Here is a 20,016-nt window from a genome sequence, read left to right as displayed (position 1 = left end):
CTTTTTGATGCTATCAAATCCTACATTTCCCCATGATGGATTTCCATTCACCTCGTGGTGTACACCCATCTTATGGCTGCTCCTTCAGCAGCTTTGCCTCCTGTGGTCATGATCCGCTGCTCCAGCCTGCTGCAGAGCAGCTCTGGGCAGGAAAAACTCTTCCAACACACAGCTTGCCTCGGAGGTACCCAATGACAGAAGCACAGCACATTGGTGATGTGTCCTCTAGGCCACCTGGGCTTGCAGGCTCAGACGTCAATCTCCAAAGGACCCAACAGACCTCCAAGATGCTCAGTTCTGAGGAGTACATCCCACCAAGGGAAGCCTTGGAGGGAAAAAGCAAAGTATTCTGGGTGGCCTCCAGCTGCAAAATACCTTCTTTTTGGAGTCCAGGAGGGACAGACTTCTTGGTGCAATCAACTTCTTCCCCTGAATGTCTATCAGACAACTGCTTTTCCAAATTTTCTGTTAGAAATGCACGCTTATTCACACAGCAGGTCCTCTCTCTCACTAAATACACACACATGCTTCTACAAGTTCTAGTTAGATCCATACCTCACTGCCTGGGTGCATGGTTTTGTGCAAAAAGAGAGCTCCTCCCATGCCCAAATGCATGTAGCTGGCTGACTAAGCTGAGATTGAACAGCAAGGGCCAATTCTTACTAACGATGGAAATTCTTGTTGTCTTTCAAGGTAAGAGGTCAATGCTCTGGCTTATGCAAGGAGGAACAACTTTACCAGAAAGAACAGAGCTAAGCCAGTGCCTCTCAGACTTTGTCCTTGTTATCCAGAAAGCATCAAGTCTTCTATAGTGGACATCTTCATGAAACGAGCTGAATTATTATTACTCATCATAAGGTCGTTGCATTTCAACACTTCGGATCCTGACTGTTCTGTTTTCAGAAAGAGGATGCTGCTAAAAATTACATGGAAGATGAAGAAATACAAATTAACACACCCTCTGACCAACCACGGGTCACTGGTGATGCATAAAAACATCTGAACTCCAAGAAAAGAACAGGGCTCAGCCCCATGCTAAGTAAAATTGAAGGTAAAATAATACCGCTTATTTCTACATCTCCCTTATTACTGCAATCCCATATGTGTACACTGTGGTTTGCGGTTGAGATGAGGCTGGACTGGAGTTTTGGTTGTGTCCTAACGAAAGGACATTTGTTGTAATTGGGCTGGGATAAAGTTAGAGCTGGCACAACTGTCTGGAAAAGTGTTCAGCTTTATCACGGTGCTGGCTGCTCCCCACAGCAGAGCTCATCCTGGAGCCAACGCAGCTGAACAGCGGCTGGAGAAGAGCTCTGGTGGTGTATGCCTATGGGGAAAACATTAACCGAGGAGAGAGAAAGCTGTGATCAAGGCACCACACCAACACAGGCATCTTGCCTGACTCTTTGGAGCGGTTGCTTCCATAGAGGTGCTCCTATCCAGCAGCAGAGGCCTTTGGAGCTAATGCTGCTGTTTCCAGGGGTCACCAGTGTGGCAGTTGTGTGATGAAGACCCTGGTCACCTTGAGATATTACAGAGAAAAAGCACGAAAATGGAAGAAAAAAAAAATTAGTCTAACCTCAAGATGGGATGGGCTGAGGACAGAGGGCAATATACACCCACCAGGACTTTGGGCTTGTCTATAGAGCTGGCTTGTTTCCCTCTAGAAATGTGAATTTCTAGTTTGTGGCTCGGAGAAGACTGGAGCCTGCCCACAACAAGGACGTCAGCATGGTCAACCGCGAAAGCTGGTCTCAAGTTCTGGTCCTGTCCTGGCCCTGCAGGTCACATTGCAGCAGGTGAAGGCAAGAAGAGCAGCCTGATGAGAACCCATTTTCCCAGCTCGTCTGTCGATAGCCCAGCGTGGGACACGAGACTGAGACCGGCACTGAACTGGCAACGGTGCCCATCTCAAGACATGGGAGACGATGATGCTGGGTGGTGATTCCCAGCTCGTCTGTTGATAGCCCAGCGTGGGATACGAGACTGAGACTGGCACTGAACTGGCAACAGTGCCCATCTCAAGACATGGGAGACGATGATGCTGGGTGGTGAATGGATGGAGAGCAGCCGTGTGGAGAAGGACTTGGGGATGCTGGTGGGTGACAAATTGGACACGAGCTGGCATTGTGCAATTGCAACCTAGAAAGTCAAGTGTATCCTGGGCTGCATCCAATGCAGTGTAACTAGCAGGTCGAGGGAGGTGATTCTGTCTCCTTACTCCACTCTGGTGAGACCCCACCTGGAATCCTGCATCCAGCTCTGGGGTCTCCAGTAGAAGACCTGCTACAGCCCATCCAGAGGAGGACCACAGAGATGGTCAGAAGGCTTAACACTTCTGCTATGGAGAGAGGCTGAGAGAGTTGGAGTTGTTCAGCCTGGAGAAGAGAAGGCCCCAGGGAGATGTACTGTGGCCTTTCAATATATAAAAGGGGATTATAGGAAAGATGGAGAGAGACTTATTACCAGGGCCTGTAGTGACAGGACAAGGGGCAATGGTTTTAAACTGAAAGAGGGTAGATTTAGGTTGGATATAAGGAAGACATTTTTTACAGTGAGGGTGGTGAGACACTGGGACAGGTTGCCCAGAGAAGCTGTGGATGCCCCATCCCTTGAAGTGTTCAAGGACAGGTTGGATGGGACTTTGAGCAACCTGACCTACTGAAAGATGTCCCTGCCTATGGCAGGGGGGTGGACTAGATGGTCTTTAAAGGTCCTCTCCAACACAAACCATTCTGTGAGTGAATGTTCAGGTACCTAGAAGGGGCAGGGAGAAGTCAGGGGGCTTCTGCAGGGCTGGCTTACCTGGTCAGTGTAACCACCTGGGGGAAATCCCAGCCCTCCTGCCTGATGCTGGGTCTTTCCTGGAAGATGGAGTCACTCGGCCCCTGGAGCCTGGGTTGGCATGGGACTTGCAGCAGCTGTAAGACACACCATGGGATTGCCAGCTCTGCGAGCGTGTCTGTGGCCGACGGTGGACTGGGACCAGCTCGGCATTCCCCATGGCTCCCAAGGCCTGACAGATACCTGGAGAGCTGTGGAAGCCTTTCCAGAAACATGCTTTCAGCCCCTGTTTGGACCTACAGGTCAATTTTGAGGCTGTGCTCCAACTCCAGAGTCATTGTGGTTAGTTTATTTTTCAGGAAATGCCACAAACCAGTTTCCTCGCTGGTTAGGAGAAATACTTGGTGTCAGGTTTTGACTGTGTTGCAATATGCTGTTTTCTACCTGGGATGAGCTTAACGGGCCACTGGAGAGTGGGAGCTGGTGTTGTTTGAACCAATATTTGCTTCTAAGTATTGCTTAATTTCTAAGCCCCACACAGCAAACAAAGAGCTCTCTGTCAATTTTAAGCAGCTCTTCCCAACTCAGAGCACTAAGCCCAGCTGTGGACTGTAGCCTCTTGTCTGGAGCTGTTGACTATGTCATGCCATTACAGGTTTGCATTTTTAGGTTGGAAACTAATGTCAGCTTGACAGCCAGGTACCAGCAGTTTGACCCTTTCTGCCTTGCACAGCAGCTCTGCAGGACAGTGCCACTGCCCCACATCCTCTCCATGCACATCCCCCCCTCCAGAAAACACCAACTGGTCTAGCATCGATGAGAAAACAGGTTTTCTTGACCTCCTCTCTCAAGCAAGCCACAAATAACTCCCCAGCCCCCTTGCTGAAGTCAGCTCTGCGAGCCAGCGGTCCATGCAAAACTCACCCTCTCAGATATGCAATTAGTGCCATTCCTCCTAATGAATGATTTCAGTTTGCTTAATTAACCCAAAGGTTAACAGGATTACCAGCAGCTCTGTGCAACCTTGGGAGCTGTGATATTCTCGAAGGGCTTTTGGAAGAGAAGGCAGAAAATCGCAGTGGGTTAATCATTCCTGCTGAAGATACGCTTGCAAATAGAGTGGCTGGAGCCTGATAACATTCACCCCCGCTTCCCATGTATTTTCTAAAGATCTGTGGGAACAAACCAGTAAATACTGATAGCTGGGAAAGAAAGGGCAGGAGTGCCTGCTGCCCTGCATGGCCACAGAGACCTCGGCTCCTCTCCTGCAGGACCCCCAGGTCCCGTGCCAGGGCACACACCAGGTAGTTGCACAACTCTTCTGTCCACAAAATGGTTGTGTCCAGCTCTGTGGCACATGCCAGACAGTTTCCACAGGGACATGTACCCACAATGAGATGCTGGACCATCCCAGAGGATGTGGCTGGGTGAGAACAGGAGAAGGGGTGGCTTATTTCCAGAGGAGGAGGGAGCTGTGGCTCACATGAGCCCCTGTGCACAAACCCAGGGACCAGAGATTAGGGGTGTGAGTGGGGACATTCCCCTGTGGTGGTCACAGAGCCCAGGTCACTAGGATGGGGACAGAGGCAAGATGGTGGTGGAGCTGATCAAGAAGACCTCATGGTGAGAGGGGAACAAAAGTGGAGAAGCACGAGGTGCACCTGGAGGTGAGCCACAGCCACCCCACCACCACAAAGGGCCACCCAGCTGGGTCCTACATCTTTGGCTGTCACAGGAGCAGGGGGACATCACTGAAGCAGGCAGAAGAAAGCTCCTGGCAGACGCAAGCAGCCTTGCTCAGGGACCAGCTCTGCACATGCTGCAGGGGGATGCTGGTGATTCAAGTTGACCAAAAGTGACTTTGCAGGAGCTGTGGGCACATAGCTGCCAGTGGGAGAAGGCACCAGAGGCCAGCAGCCAGAAGGACACAAAAGGAGAAAGCAAAGGGAGTCACCAAGAAGGGGGCACTTGTGAACCGGCTTCATGGAGCGGTGCCGGCAGCACAAGCCCGGCGCTGGCAGTGCTGGCTGGCTGCTGGAGCAGCTCTCGCTCCTGGATCTGGCCCAAGGAGCAGCGACTGAACCTCTTATCCTCCGCAGCCCACAGGCAGCCCAGCTGGGCTGGCACAGCCACCCACCACTGCACCCAAACATTGTGTTCAGCTGTTGTTGTTCATTGTCACTCTGGCCAGAAATGAGATTTAGGCATTAAATGAACGGGGAAAAGGTCAGCTCACCAGTGGGTCAAGCTGAACTCTACCATTTGCTTTTCAACCCCTTTCCAGTTAGTTAATTTGCAGTAATCGTTAATACCAAGCCCCTGTCTGTATGTGGAGCCTCACAATAGCTAATTTTTAAACTGTCACCAAAACTACACACCTTTATATGTGCCCTGGTTTAAGCCACCTTCCCATTGAAACACTCTTATGCCCGATACACTTCCTCACTGATTAATAGTGGTTGAAGCCATGAAAAAAAAATCTGTTGGCCAGCATTCCTTTCTGCTTTGTAATTTTAAAGCAGCATTAAAGGGAATTAACGGAAATAAGACTTGAGAATAACAGCAAGGCTTAGTCTTTATTGGAGACCCTTTGAACTTTAGTTAAATTAATTTTCCTTCTGCTCTTTAGCTTTTCAAAGACAGATCTGGCAGTTCAGCAGTCAGAAACCATGCAAACATCTCACCTTTTGGAGGTCAATAGCTAAGTACGACACCAATGACTAAATACTGGACCTGGGAGGGCATCTCTTCCTTGACAGTGTTGGTGACCACCATACCATCAGTGAAAGACCTTCCTTGCCTGTGGGATCTGTAGGGAGCCCACGGGCAGGCCTGACCTTTCAGTTCCCCTTCTCCCTCCCAAGCAGCAGAGGAATTTGTTTCCTGGTCGTTGGTCAAGATGTTCTCATCAAGATAAAATCCGAGGAGAATGGCTCCTCCCCTCCTCACTGCTCCACTCCCTGGTTGCCTGGGGCTGGCACAGCCCCGAAGGCACTGCTGGACCCTGGCTCTCAAACCACCTTGTCCTTTCCAGTAATTACTGTTTTGCAATGTGGAAAATAATAAAAGTCTTGCGACTATTAAGAGCTCTGGGAGGAGCAGAGAGGGGGAAGCAAAAGGCCAAGCTGAGCAGATTTCAAACCCCCTCCCAAAGGCTTTTAGATTCCCATGGCATTTTAATCCTCTCAGCATTTCTAGCTGCAGGGATAAAGGAGCAGAAATCCTGGGCAGAGGTTTGGGGGCTTCAGGGCCCATGTCCGGCTGGGGCTGGTCCCAGGGAGGGAGCTCTGGGGTGGGGTGGTCAGCAGGACGCAGCAGCCCTCTCCCAGAACCCCTGCAGCATCATCCGTTGGCCCCTTGCCCACCAGCTCTGCTCATGCGGGTGCCTCAGTGCTGGGGAAAGCGATGGCAAAGCCCAGCTAAAGTGCGACATGGCCCTAACAGCTCCTGAAAACTGTTGCAAGAATAAGGAAGGAACCAGAAACATTTCTTGCTTCAGATGCTTTGCTAAAGTTGCATAAGGTGGGGGAACATGACTGTGCTCTGTAGGTGTAATGATCGGTTATGTTATAGACAAAGGGTGCTGTATGAGGAGAAATGCCTTTGTGACACTAACCTTTGAATCACAATGGAAAAAGAAAATTAACTCCTTTTGGGGAGTCTGCTCACTGGCAGTCACTGAGGGTCTCTGCATGGCCATGTCCACAGCCTTGCAAGACCCAAGCTGAGATCTGTTGCTCTTCCCTCCACCAGAGGTTTTGTCCTTCAACACATACTCCTCTGATCACCAACACCCTTCTCCCATCATCTGCATCTGCCAGTGGTGTCCACTGCAGGCAGAAAGCCCTGCCAAGTCCTGCCATGTGAAACCTGGATGGACACCACAGCCAGAGTGCACCAGGACCACAGGCCAAGGGCAGAAAGAGAGAACAAGCTTTGGAGAAACACTGCTGTGCAGTGCTGCAAGACACATCCCTTACCAAAAGGCATCCCCATCTCTTACAACCCCATCCTCCCTCATTTTCAGCCTCACTGGGGTCCTCCAGCAACAAGCCTCCAGGAGCCCATTCATGTTCAGCTCATCAGTCCCTGCCGGAGCAATGCTGGAGGATCACCGGTCCCCAGCTCCAGTACAGCTCTGTCCCTGCCTGGCCTTGGGTCTGTTGATCCAGTCCCCAGCCCATGGACAGACTTCCCAGCAGACTCTGGACCTGCCTGCTCACTGCAGACCTGCCTGATGGTCCCCGGGCTGTGTCCAACCCTGCTACAGTCCCCAGACCCAATCCCAACCTCAGACCTGCCTCATCACCACCAGCTTCCCAGGGGATCTGGACTCTGGGCTGACCCCAGATGCTATCCCAGGGCCCATCCTGCTGACCTTGCATGGAGACAGTGACGGACGAGTCCTTTGCCTGCCCAGATGTGCCATCATGCTGGGCTACCCATCCCTCCAGGAGCAGTCAGCCCTTGCGGTACCCTGGCATGTAGGAGAGAACACCAAAAAAGTCATCTCCTGGTTAGAGCAGGCAATGGAAAACAAGACCTTGACTCTCTTGCAGGACAGTAAGCCTATATTTCAGTCCATTTACAGCCCATTTTATCGTGGGCAATTATTTTTTGTATGCAGCAGTAAAGATTTTCCTGTTGAACCATACATTTCTACTGAGTGCTTGCTCTTGAAGGAGTCCCACAGCCCCAAGCTGGCATCAATACCGTCGTCTATAAACATACCATGGAGAAATAAATCAACAAACAGCAGGAAAGGCTTTATGGAGATCCTATTACAAACAAGGTATTTGTTCCTTTTGCACATACCCCTTGAGGTGGGAAATCCCCATAAAAAAAAAAACAGGCTGGCCTTTAGTCAAGGACATCAGACTTGTGTAATGATGAAGAGGTCCAGGAAAGCTGGACCTACCAAGGCGTGTCTCCTTTCTTGACTGCCATGAGGGATGCTAGCACAGATTTTAAGACCACAGCAGCAAACAGCTTCTCCGGGGAGCGTTTTACACCAGAAGAGCAATTAGCTTTTTACTCATTAGTGTAATATTTCTATTAGTAACACTCGGAGGCTCTGTCTGTGACAGAGGACTTAATAAATTGGAGAAGCCAAAAGAAGGGACCATCTTGCTCTTTTTTAGCCCTCTCAGAGTTAAATCTGGGCTGCTTCTATCATCCTAGGAGGTAGACATATTCAGAGGCCAGTTCACTCCACTATAGCAGAGGTAGCACAAAGTATCCCATGAACATGGTAGAGGACACAGGTGGTGGCTCAGACAGGGCACCCACTTGCCTGGTGGCTAAGTGAGGTTATTCCCACCTTCAGCAATCAAAGCTGAATTAAAGGATTAACTGATTTCAAGTCAAGCTGTCCTGATTTTAAGGAGAGACATAGGTACCTGGAGCAGTTCAGAGGGTTAAATCACTGTACTCACAAATGTCAAAGTACAGGTTGCTCATTTATCCAGCAGCCATGGTGCAATTTCTTCTTGTCACAGGTGACCGCTTAAAAATAAAAGAGGCGGGGGTGGAAAGGTAGGGGAGGGAAACACAGAGGATGTGCCATGGCCGGACTCCCCTGGCAGGGATATTTCCCCTGCCTGGGACACCTTGATGGAGAGCTCAGGGCTGTGGCCAGGTCCTGTCCCAGCTCATGCACTGCTAGCACGCAGGGTCTTCATTTGAGGGGGCAAGCCAGGGAACACTATCCCAACCCAAACCTCAGCTGAAGGTTTTCAGCAGTGCTGAGTCTGCTAAACTCACTTTCCTGCATCTGCAATCTTCAGCAGCAGGGTGCTGAGCCAAGAAGCAAACTCCAGCATCTTGGGCACAAGACACAGCCCTCCTCTCCAGGAACAGCAGCTCTTTCTGCTCATACAGCTTGACCTAGGACCACTTTTTGAGCTCTAACACATGACAAGATGGGTTCCCAGCTTGAGGAAAGATCCCACTTTTCTTTTTTTTTTTTTCTTTAAATCAGCCCTTACCCAGTTCACAGCTGTCAAACTCTCACGTTCATGCAGATCTTAGAGACTCCGATGGTGAAAGGGAAAGCAGGGGAGACCTATAAGATCACGATCTTTAAGATTAGCTAAGGTTAAAGAGCAATGTAAAGATGGAGAAAGGCCTTATGCACTATCTCCTGGTGTTCGTTTGTTCAAAGGAAAATAATGCTCCCAGACTGGCTGAGGAACATCTGGAAAGAGACACATCCTGCACCAACAGAAGGACAATGGCCCAAAGGTCTCTGAATGCTAATATCCATTCCCTCGGGCACAGGGGCTGTTGTGGAGGAGCATCATGCCAACCCCTCCCCAGAGCTACCATGCATAGGAGCACACAGACCATCCTCCAAAGACAGTCTTCAGACTCTCCAAAGCTGGTGGAAACCACTGCAGCTACACAGACACCAGCAGAGCTCTTCCATTCCTTGGTATCTGACCTCATGCCTGTAATTCATCCTAGGCCACTTTAAGAAGGGCAACCAAGTTGGTGAGGGGCCTGGAGCACAAGTCTTATGAGGAGCAGCTGAGGGAACTGGGGTTGTTTAGTCTGGAGAAAAGGAGGCTGAGGGGAGACCTTATTGCTCTCTACAACTACCTGAAAGGGGGTTGTAGCGAGGTGGGTGCTGGTCTCTTCTGTCAGGTGGCTGGAGATAGGACGAGAGGAAATGGCCTTAAGTTGCGGCAGGGGAGGTTTAGATTGGATATTAGGAAAAATTTCTTTACTGAAAGGGTTGTCAGGCATTGGAACAGGCTGACCTGTTGAGGGCATGGTTGAGTCACCATCCCTGGAGGTATTCAAAAAGCACGTAGAAAGGCACTTCGGGACATGGTTTAGTGGGCATGGTTGATAGTTGGACCCGATGATCTTAAGGTCTTTTCCAACCTAAATGATTCTATGATTCTATGATTCTAAGCGCATTCCTTTCAATGCGAAAAAGCCTGAAGTGCTCTAGTCTCTCTCTCCTGGGGCTCAGTTCCTCATCTCTCAACTTCTTCCCAACCTAGACCTGCATTCTCATTCAGAAATTGCCTTTTCAATGATGGGGTCAATAGATGTGAAGAGGGGAAGGGTCCTCCTGGCATGTGGTGTCCCACTAGACTGTTTGCAGCAGTTTCTATTCCGTTCCTCCCTGCTTCCCAGCTGGTTGAACTAATGAGCCTCACTGGACAAGTGTCTCCCTTGGGCTAACTTCAACACAGATATTCTCTCTGACAGGGGAAGTAAGTCTAGAGCCCACTCTGCTGCATGACTGGTCCCAACAGTGGTAATATGTACCGCTATGCCTGCATGCTTCTTCCTTTGATCAACATTGCATGGCATCTGCATTTCCCTCAGCCTTGTTTTGCAGAGAATTAGTTGTTTTCCTAAATATCACCTCTCACCTCCTTACAGCATCCCAGAGAGAGGTACCAAAGTATGCATCAACCCTACCCAGCTTCATGTCTGGAGGGACAGGAGCCCCTCCAAGGTGTCCTACCAGCTGCCTTGGGGCAGCGTATTGCAGAAGATACAGAGGATAGGTGTGAGGAAGAACCATAAAGCAGCAAAGACAGAAACACACGGCCCAGAGGAAGGTCATTCTCTTGGCCCATGGCAGAGAAAGGGATCCAAAGCCAAGGCAACGGAGGTGAGGCGGCACAAGTTGTAATACGTGATCCCCAGAACAAAGTTCAACCAAACTGTAGCCTAATGAATCCCTCTGTGCAAACAGCAGCTGCTTGCTCAGCAAATACACCTACTCCAGCCTCAGCTGCCACAGCCTCAGCCAGGATTTTTGGAGGGGATGTTTTAATATCTGCAAAGAACTGGTATTTGGACCACTTATGCAACTGTTGCATATCAGCGGGGTGTACGTTCACATGCAGGCGCAGTGCACCCATTCCCCTCATTGAACCACCATCATCTGTCTTCAGAGGTGCAACCGGGAGTGCCCTTGCTCTGCTGGATGCAGGAGAGTCCACCAACAGGACTTGGTAAAACACCCATGTCCAAACTCACAGCACACAAGGGACTCCATCCCCACCTTCTTCAGCTCCTTGGCTTTCTGTAGGACTATGTGCAGCAATTGTGCACTTGATCCCTCTGGGACAAACATGCCCTCAGAACCCACAGGAAACGCGAGAGCTCTCCAGGCCCAGAAGCAAGATGAGAAAGGACATCACAGACATCAGGGTAGGAGGAAGGAGCTGGTGCAGGGGCAGAGTGCCTGTGCTCAAATGTGCAGGAAGGAAACCAGCTGATTGTGCTCCTCTACCTCACCACATCCCCAAGGCTGCTGCATCCACCTCAATCTTCTCTTCTCCTCCTGCCCCACAGGTCTACACAGAGCACCTGCTTTGGCTCTTGAGACCACAGCACAGTGCTCTCAGTCCGCAGACCCTATCGTGTCTCTGATGAGTCACAGCTCTCCTCACACATAGACTCTGGACCCAAATCTGTACCTCTGAACCTCCTACCCGCTGCTGCCAGCAAGAAATGGCAACAGCAGCCTTGGCCTGGCACGTAGTACTGTTTGCACAGCTCTTGCTCAAACACAATGGCCAGAGCTGGCTCTGCGTGGGGCGCAGCTCCCCAGCAGCAATGCCACGACCTCCCTCCCACCCCGACCTGCTGCCTGACCAGGATTACAATGACGCTTTGTGTGCCTCCATCTCTGCTTCAGCGCCTGCAGCAGCTTGCAGGCAGGTGTCCACAGTTCAGCTGCGGAGGATGAAGGATCACACTCCCATGACTCACCTCATCACTCCTCAACTAACCCACGGTGTCTCAGAGGGCACTGACATCGGAATTGGGTTAATTATTGCGGTTGTATACAGTAATCAAGCATAAACCTCAGGCAGTATTGTACAGGGGGCTTTGCTGGTCTTGGAGAAGACAAAAGTGACTTGGCCAATGTTCAAGCCTTGGATACCTTCTGTGTCAACAGTGTCCTGAAGACGAGAAGTGATGGGATTATGGCTTATCTACAGCCTCGATGCCAGCTGAGCTGTGGCAGAACGACGCAGAGAGTGTGGGACCACCAGCAGGAGCCTGACCTACAGCTGTTGCTCTAAGCAAATGCTCCTCATTTATACCTTGAGCCATGAACACCCCCAAAGCTTCACCATCACACACAAAACCGGCAAAAATAAACAAACAAATGAATAAATAAATAAACAGGTCCATCAGCAGGCACTGGCTCTCCAAAAGGAGCAACTCCCCTTATAGGAAAACTTCAAGTCCAGAATCCTGGCCAAAGGGAGAAGTGGCAGACCCCTACCTTTTGTGTACATTATGCAAGCAATGGAGTAGGTTGTAGGAAAAGAGCATCAGCTTTTCATTCATAGTCAAAGGTGTCACACACTCGCTTGCGGTAGCTCCAGGGACCAGACTGAGAAGCTGGTGGGACCAGCACAACTCAGACTTGAATGCCTTTCTGTAGGGATTTGACTTCAAAAGTCGTTCCTTGTTGGGGTGAAGATGTCGGTGGCAAAGAGCCAGGCCAGAACAGACCAGCATGTGCTGATGGAAAAGCAGAGAGGCAACGTGAGGCTTCCTGTGAACTTCTTTAGCTCCTTTGCAGGCTTCCAAGGCCTGCAAATTATTTTTCTTGCTCTGAAAACATTTTGGACATGTCAACAAATTCCTCCATCTCAACCAGGGATAGAAAACGCAAATCTCAGGGGCTTTTTTCCTACAAAAAAGTAGCTCTGATCAGGAAATACTTTATTGTGACTGTTCTCTGGCAGCTACCTGCGATTTCCACACTGCTTTGATGACCCCTGCAGGGACAAGCAGTAAAAAGTCCAGAGTTTTTAATCCCTTTCTCACCTAGAAGAGCTGTGGTGTGGACATGGGCACTGCAGTTTTTCTAGGGGACAGCTATCAAGGCTGGCCAGTCCCTCCTCTCTGGGAGAAGCAAAGATTTAACACTCACAGGAAGCTCTGAGAGTTTGAGGTCCTTGTACAGGGAAGGATGACTGCTCTCAGTAGCATCCAGCTGTGGTTGGGTATGAATGGAGGAACCAGACATAGCATCTGCTGCATGGAAGTTGCTGCAGAAGAGCCAAAATATGAGTACATGCACCTTGCTGACAGCACAGAGTGATACTGGTCACGTCCAAGGACATCTCCTGGTGTTTTCCATCTCTCCCTTGCCTTTGACGTACAGAGGTCCTCCATCCTGCCCGAAACTCCCAGATCTCCGCAGAGTTGTTTCCAAGCTCATTCTTCTACATAGCTACTGCTTTTTCCCTGTCCGTGGCGGGCACTCTTTCTTCTCCAAGTCCTTCAAGGACACTAGCACTAGTCCTCTTGTTCTCCTCCTTGCTGACAGGACTCCATGATCAAATTCCCAACAGATTCCACACAGCCTCACACAAGGACTAATGCTCTTGGTATATGAGGAGGAGGCAGCCCTGCTGTCATGATCTACAGGAAGATACAACTGCAAACCCATGACTCCAGCATCCTTCCTCTTACTGAACTGAGGCTCCCTTCTGCACAGCTGGGACTTGGAGACAGCAGAGCAAACTCTCACATCCCACCTTCCAGACATGAAGAGAAGATGGAAAGATCTGATTTAACTGTGGACACTTCCTCCAACACTAGCTGACCATGACCTACACAGTAATTACATTTCATTGTGGCTGCAAGTATCCCTAATACGAACTGAACCAATGTTTTAAGAGATCTCGGACCAAAGGCTGTTAAATGAATATCAAACAGCACACACCCTGCTGTGATGCCCTTCTTGCAGAGTGCTCACGGGAACATTTTGCAGTATCTCTCCATGCACCCTCCACCACTGCCAATGTTTTCCTTCTTCTGATCTTGTCGTCTGAGGCAGAAGGCAGGACACTGTTTGTGGCACGGCCCCGCAAAGACATCTCAGTCAGCAGAGCAGGTATGTAAGGGATACTCCCCTTGAAGACCCAGCAGAGCAGCCCATCTTGGCCATTGTCTTCAGATGATGACCCTCAGCTTCCCTCCATAACCCAGGGAATACCCCTCAGTGAGAGGTGAGGCCAGGGTAACTCGCACATCCCCACCTTTGGGGCAAATGTTTAGTACTCGCATGTCAATGCTGTAGCTTTCCTAGAAACCATAAAATCTCTCCTAGATTTCACTCCGGTTTTGGGATTTTTTTCATCAGGTTAGGCATCAACATTTATCTGGGCACCCTGGCGTGCTTTCCATGAATGGGAGGTGGCATCAGACCATGAGGTCCCCACCCTGTTCACCTGCTGATTTGTTTCAAAAGGCATTTGCTCTGTAAATGCCTGCTTCACCTGGTTTCCCTCAGTCAACATGGCTTTTCTAGCCAGGCTTCATCTGAAAACCATTTCCACTATTTTTTGGGGGGCTCTAGGTGCTGGCTGAGGCAGAACCAGGACTAGAATCAGCACTTACCCAGTCCTCCAGGTCAGATGCAGTTGCACAGGACTCCCACTGGCCATGGAGAGTCCTAATGATGTCTTTGGCCATCCCCAGGTCAAACATAGCTTCCAGAGCTCCAGCAGCCTCCTTTCCCACTCTGCTCAGTACTGGTGAGGCCGCATCTGCAGTGCTGTGTCCAGCTCTGGGCTCCCCAGTACAAGAGAGAGATGCCCTTGTTGGAGCCAGTCCAATGCAAGGCCATTAAGGTGATGAAGGTCTGAAGCATCCTTTGTACAAAGAGAGGCTGAGAGAGCTGGGGCTGTCCAGTCCAGAGAAGTGTGGTCTTGGGGGGACCTCACAGATGTGTATAAACATCTGATGGGAGGGAATGAAGAGGAGGGAGCCAGGCTCTTCTCAGTGGTGCCCAGTGACAGGACAAGAGGCAATGGGAGCAAACTAAAAATGCATGCAAGTCACCCACGGGAGCTGCCTCTCTCCACCTCTGCTGAAGAGAGCCCGTGGCACCTCACAGTTGGGATGCCCACTTTTGTTTCTGCTTCCAGACACTTACAGATGGACCAGCAAGTCCTCCCAGTAACATGTAACCTGGTGTCTTTGGAGAAGAAGACATGGACAGTCATCAGGAATTGTTCAGAAGATCCTGGATCCTACAAGGCCCTGAGGAATCTAGTCTAATGTCAAAGCCACCCTAAAATATACAGCACCCAAGTGCTGCTGGTGCTGCAGGCTTCAGAGGCTTCAAGACAAAGCCCGGGTTTGTGAGGGATCACTCTAATCTCTCAGAGGTCTCTGGCAAGGAAACAAAACCAACCAAAAAGAAGGGGCAAAGCCTGTTCCCAAGGTGAGTGGAGATGTATTTGGTTGTTCAAAGGCTTCTGATAAAGTGACCGAGATTAAAGAACAAATTGTGTGTGGTTAGGGCCAAAGTCCCAACGCAAGCCGAAAAGCATATGGCCAGAAGCAATGACGTACTTCTCACCTAAACTTGAGCACATCCAGCTGTTGTTCAGCCATCATGCTCAAGAGGAGCTCTGCCTGGTGCTGGCACAGGCTCTGCCTCATCCCCTCTGGGACAGGGTCCCCATATCGGCGGGGATCCCGTACAAGCCAGCAGCCACAGCACATCAGCACCAATCCTGCACTCAGCTCTCTCCACGCTTTGCTCCCAACTTCCCAGCTGGATGTATTTGCTCCTGTTGGCCCTGAGCATCCTTTCAGAGGGAGCTGGTATCAATGGGCATGCCACTGTGGAGCAGCAGGCTGACTTCAATGTCCCAGGAGAGCTGTTGAAGCTAATAGAAACTAATTAAATGGGCATGCCTCACTCACTCTGCAAAGGGTAAAATTAACTAAATATCAATTTAGGTAGGTGCTAATGGACCAGTGGCTGCCCAGCAGAGGAAGGGGAGGCCCAGTGTGTGATAGATTTCAAAACGACTCAGAAAGCAAACTTGCACATTACTGATAACACAGTGTGCTGGATTCCCTGGAGAAAGTCATCTAGAAATTATCGTAGGTTGTTTCATGAATAGTTCTGTCTAGAAACTGGTCTGAAAAGCAAACAGAAAAGCTGCACAAAACGTTTTCTGGGAGTGGGGGCCAAAGCTCTTCCCTCTCTGAAGTTTCTCTCCAACAGGGGTTGTGCGGGAATGACTGCAGACCTAGGAAACCGGGATGTCCTAGACCCTAATTTCCCCAATCCACCACTGCGTCTGGGGCTGACTCGCTGCTGGGGAGACGCATACAAACTTCTCATCTTTTCACCCCACTTTGAGATCCACCAAGCTGCAGGCCGCCAGGGTACAAATGACATGGCCAAACTAACCACATGTAGGCAGAAAATGATGAAGATAAGTCCTTGCTTAAGCAAAGTGTACACACAGAGGAAAAAAAAAAGAAAGCAAAGAAATAAAGATGGGGGGGGTGGGGGGTGAGGGTAGGGGGGGAATGCTGCAGCAATGTGGGCAGGGAACAGCCCTGCCAGCCTTGGCAGCATGCAGGACTTGCAGGACAGCCATGCTCCTCTCTCTTGCCAGGGTCAGGATAATAAATTGTGGCATTGCTGAAAGGTACCGTTTTATGCACCAGATCAGGTTGTACTTTTGCACCTGTAAAAGGCAGATCCCCAGCTTCAGACACAGCTCATCCGTTTCTTGCAGGGTGGGAGGAGGCAGCAGCACCAGGTGACCTTAGGACTAAGGACCTGAACCAAGAGCCAGAGGTAGGTTTAGAGGTTTCCTGAGGGGATGCTGTGAGCATGTGATGAGAGATGGGCCAGTGGAGCCTGGACAGGCAGCATGGGCAGCACAGGCACAGCGGGGACCAGACAGTGGGAGACAGGACCTTGTGGTCATCCTCAGTGAGGAATGGGACCCAGTCCAGCCTTGGACATGCCTTCCCTGACTTATCCCAGTGGCAACAACCTCCTTCCAGGTCCTCGAAGCCTAGCTACCTGCATGAGGCAAAGGGACAACAGTCTCAAGCCAGGAGACTCTGGCTTCAGGTACCTGGACTGCCACCACAGATGCAACCAGTGCCACCTCCAGTCCTCCCTTGTGGGAGGGCTCCTCAGCCCCTCTCACCAGCTGGGCTTCTTTGGAAGTCTGCCCCCCCCGCCCCCGGCACTGCCAAGAGGTCTTCCAGGCTCCTCTAACATGAGATCAGTAGTATTTTTACCCCTGGCCCTTCCCAGGATAATTTTAACCCTGGGTATGGCTTTTCTGTAGCACTCTGTTTTTCCCCCTCCAGTTAATGGCTTCGCATGGAATTTAAGTATCGTTGTCTGCTGCTTTTAGACACAGAGAAGTTTTCATTTATTTTGCAGATGTTCTGCTTTGACTTTAAAAGTAAGGAGCCATTTCCAGCAGGAGCTTCATCCCTCTCCAGTCCCTGCTAAGGAAACCTCTATGGGCTGCTCCCATCCCAGGAGATCCCCAGGGGTTGCCCCAACCTCTCTTGGCAAAGCCCAGAAGCAGTTTCCTCATATGCCCCCAGGACCCCAGTCTCTGCTCTCTACAAAGACACCTCCCTGGTTGCCTGTACCCTCCAGGCTACAGTTGCCTCCCTCTTGCCAACACATGCAAAGACATCAGTCCCTTTCTCGTTAGCCAAAGAAAAGATTGTCCCAGAGAGCAGCGGTGGCCTTTCTCCTGCACCTCGCTTTCACAGCACTGTCTTGGCATCCTAGCTCTCACAGGAGAATAAAGCTTCGCTGCTCCTGCCTGGAAAACCCTTGCTGGCTCATCACCTTTGCAAGGAGATCTGTTGTGCTGCCCACCTGAAGGCAGCTGTTCACGCCTTGGGGCTCAGCAAGGAGTGTTGTTGATAGCAAACATATCTGCCTCTAGCAAGACCAAACAAAAATACACATGCAGCTTTCTGCTGTGTTATTTTTATGCTGAAGTAGTCCCCACACAGCAGGAAAAGGAATAAGGCACAGGTGAAGGGAGGCAGACAGCTAGTTGATGTTACAGTGAGGCTCAAGCCCTTGCAAACCCCTGTGCTCTCCCTCACACCACATTGCTCCAGCAATTGGTCCAGCGCCAGGGTTGGAAATCTGGGTCGCAGGTCTCCTCTCCTCCTCACCAGAGAGGCAGTCACCTTTCCACATGTTCCTCTTCACCTCAACCCCAGGTACAGGCTTGCAAATGGACCAGAGATGCCTGCTTTCCAGGTGCAGGTGCATCTTGTCCAACAGCCCTGGGAAAAACCCACCAGCAGCCCCTCCAAGCCATGGCCAGGCCAAGCAGGGAAGCCATTGCATGAGGTGGCAAGGTCCTGGGTGTCTCAAGGTGTCGTGGTTTAACCCCAGCCAGCAACTAAGCACCACGCAGCCGCTCACTCACTCCCCCCCCATCCGGTGGGATGGGGGAGAAAATCGGGAAAAGAAATAAAACTCCTGGGTTGAGATAAGAACGGTTTAATAGAACAGAAAAGAAGAAACTAATAATGATAATGATAACACTAATAAAATGACAACAGTAGTAATAAAAGGATTGGAATGTACAAATGATGCGCAGGGCAATTGCTCACCACCCGCCGACCGACACCCAGCCAGTCCCCGAGCGGCGAATCCCTGCCCCCCCACTTCCCAGTTCCTAAACTAGATGGGACGTCACATGGCATGGAATACCCTGTTGGCCAGTTTGGGTCAGGTGCCCTGGCTGGGCATGAGAAGCTGAAAAATCCTTGACTCTAGTCTAAACACTACTGAGCAACAACTGAAAACATCAGTGTTATCAACATTCTTCACGTACTGAACTCAAAACACAGCACTGTACCAGCTACTAGGAAGACGGTTAACTCTATCCCAGCTGAAACCAGGACACAAGGCAAGCTGACGTCTCCTTGCTCATCATCTTAAGCGGGGGTGAGAGTACTGGGACGGGGGACAGGAAGGGACTGGAGTCTTTGGGGGTCCTCATCTGCCTTCTGCTGAGATCAGCCCATCCCCAGGCAGTGAATGTGCACCCACCTAGGAGGGCGCACATACCATCGTAGTATGATGACCCTATAATAGTCATACTCAGCAGCAGGCAACTGGGGCAGTTCTGCATCACCAGGACACTCCTCACACCTACCCAAAAGTTATGACCCTGTTAGGTCACCCCAGTAGGACCCAGCTGCCCAGTGAGCAGAGACAGAGCCCAATCTCTCCTACAAGGGCACCTTTCGCTTCTCAAGAAACACAGCTGCAAAAGATGCATTTGCCTGCCCATATCCTGACTCCTGCTCCAGCATCCGTGGGAGAGAAGAGACCACGGGGTGTAATCTCAGAGGACTGCCATCTCCACCAAGGCCCTCAGACACTGGTCCACAAGTGGAGTCCCATCCCATCCAGATCATGCTCCAAAACAGCCTCTCTGGGATGCAAGGTAACAGAAGCAGCTCAAGAGAGCTGTTGAGGTCCTGCAGATGTGGCCTCCAACACAAGAAGTGTGCAGGCAGATGAGACCATATGCTGTGCTTCACATCACGAGATCCCAGCAGGAGCAGACAATTTTGCCTTTTGAGTTTCTCTTCTGCAGATGCCATCAAGTCATGCCCAAGAAAGAGGCTGCCAGGCAGCAAACAGGAATATGTGCAATCCTGACCAGGATTACAGACCGAAACTGGACCTCCCATGAGATCCCCATGAACAGATAGGCTTATCCTTAGGGAAACAAGTGAGCTGAGCAGCAGCAAATCCCACAAGTGGCAATCCAGCAAGAGGAAACAACCAGAGAGGAGCAGGATCAAGCCAGTCTGGGCACCCTCACATTGATGAGCCTCTGGGTGCTCACAGGCAAGGGTGCCCCCATGCCTTGCAGCAATAGGATGTCCCCCAAGGTCCTGCCTGGGGGATGCTCGCAGACCCCTCAGCCACCTACCTACCCCACATCACCATGGCCCCCCAAGCAGGCTTATCCATCTCAGATTGCACAGGGCATGGTTGTGCAGAGGGAAGGAGAGGGGAGAAGCACCAACCCTCACTCCCAACAGCAGAAAGGGGTTTGATCCCTGCAAACAGTGAGCTAGCCCATGGCTCTCACCCAGCCCTGGACTCCCAGATAAGCTGCCAGCCTGGGTGGATAGCCAGAGCACTGAATGGGTGGGGAATGTGACAGCCCCACAATAAACGTGTGCTTTCAGTGAGGTGGATGGGGAGAGGCAGCACCTGCCTGTGCCAGGGTGAGGGGAACAGCTGCCTCCCTACCTGCGAGGGGGGAGGGAGGAAGCTGGGCCCTTTTGTCCCTTGAGAAAGCCAAGGTCTGGGCTGGAACTGACTTATCTGCCTGATACGTATTTCCTGAGACCCACAGGCATGGGTGAAGGGAAAGCACACATTGCCAGAGTACTCTCCATTGG

The sequence above is a fragment of the Haliaeetus albicilla genome, chromosome 9 (assembly GCF_947461875.1).
Source record: "Haliaeetus albicilla chromosome 9, bHalAlb1.1, whole genome shotgun sequence".
In the NCBI taxonomy this organism is placed as follows: Eukaryota; Metazoa; Chordata; class Aves; order Accipitriformes; family Accipitridae; genus Haliaeetus; species Haliaeetus albicilla.
This window is presented reverse-complemented; position numbering follows the sequence as displayed.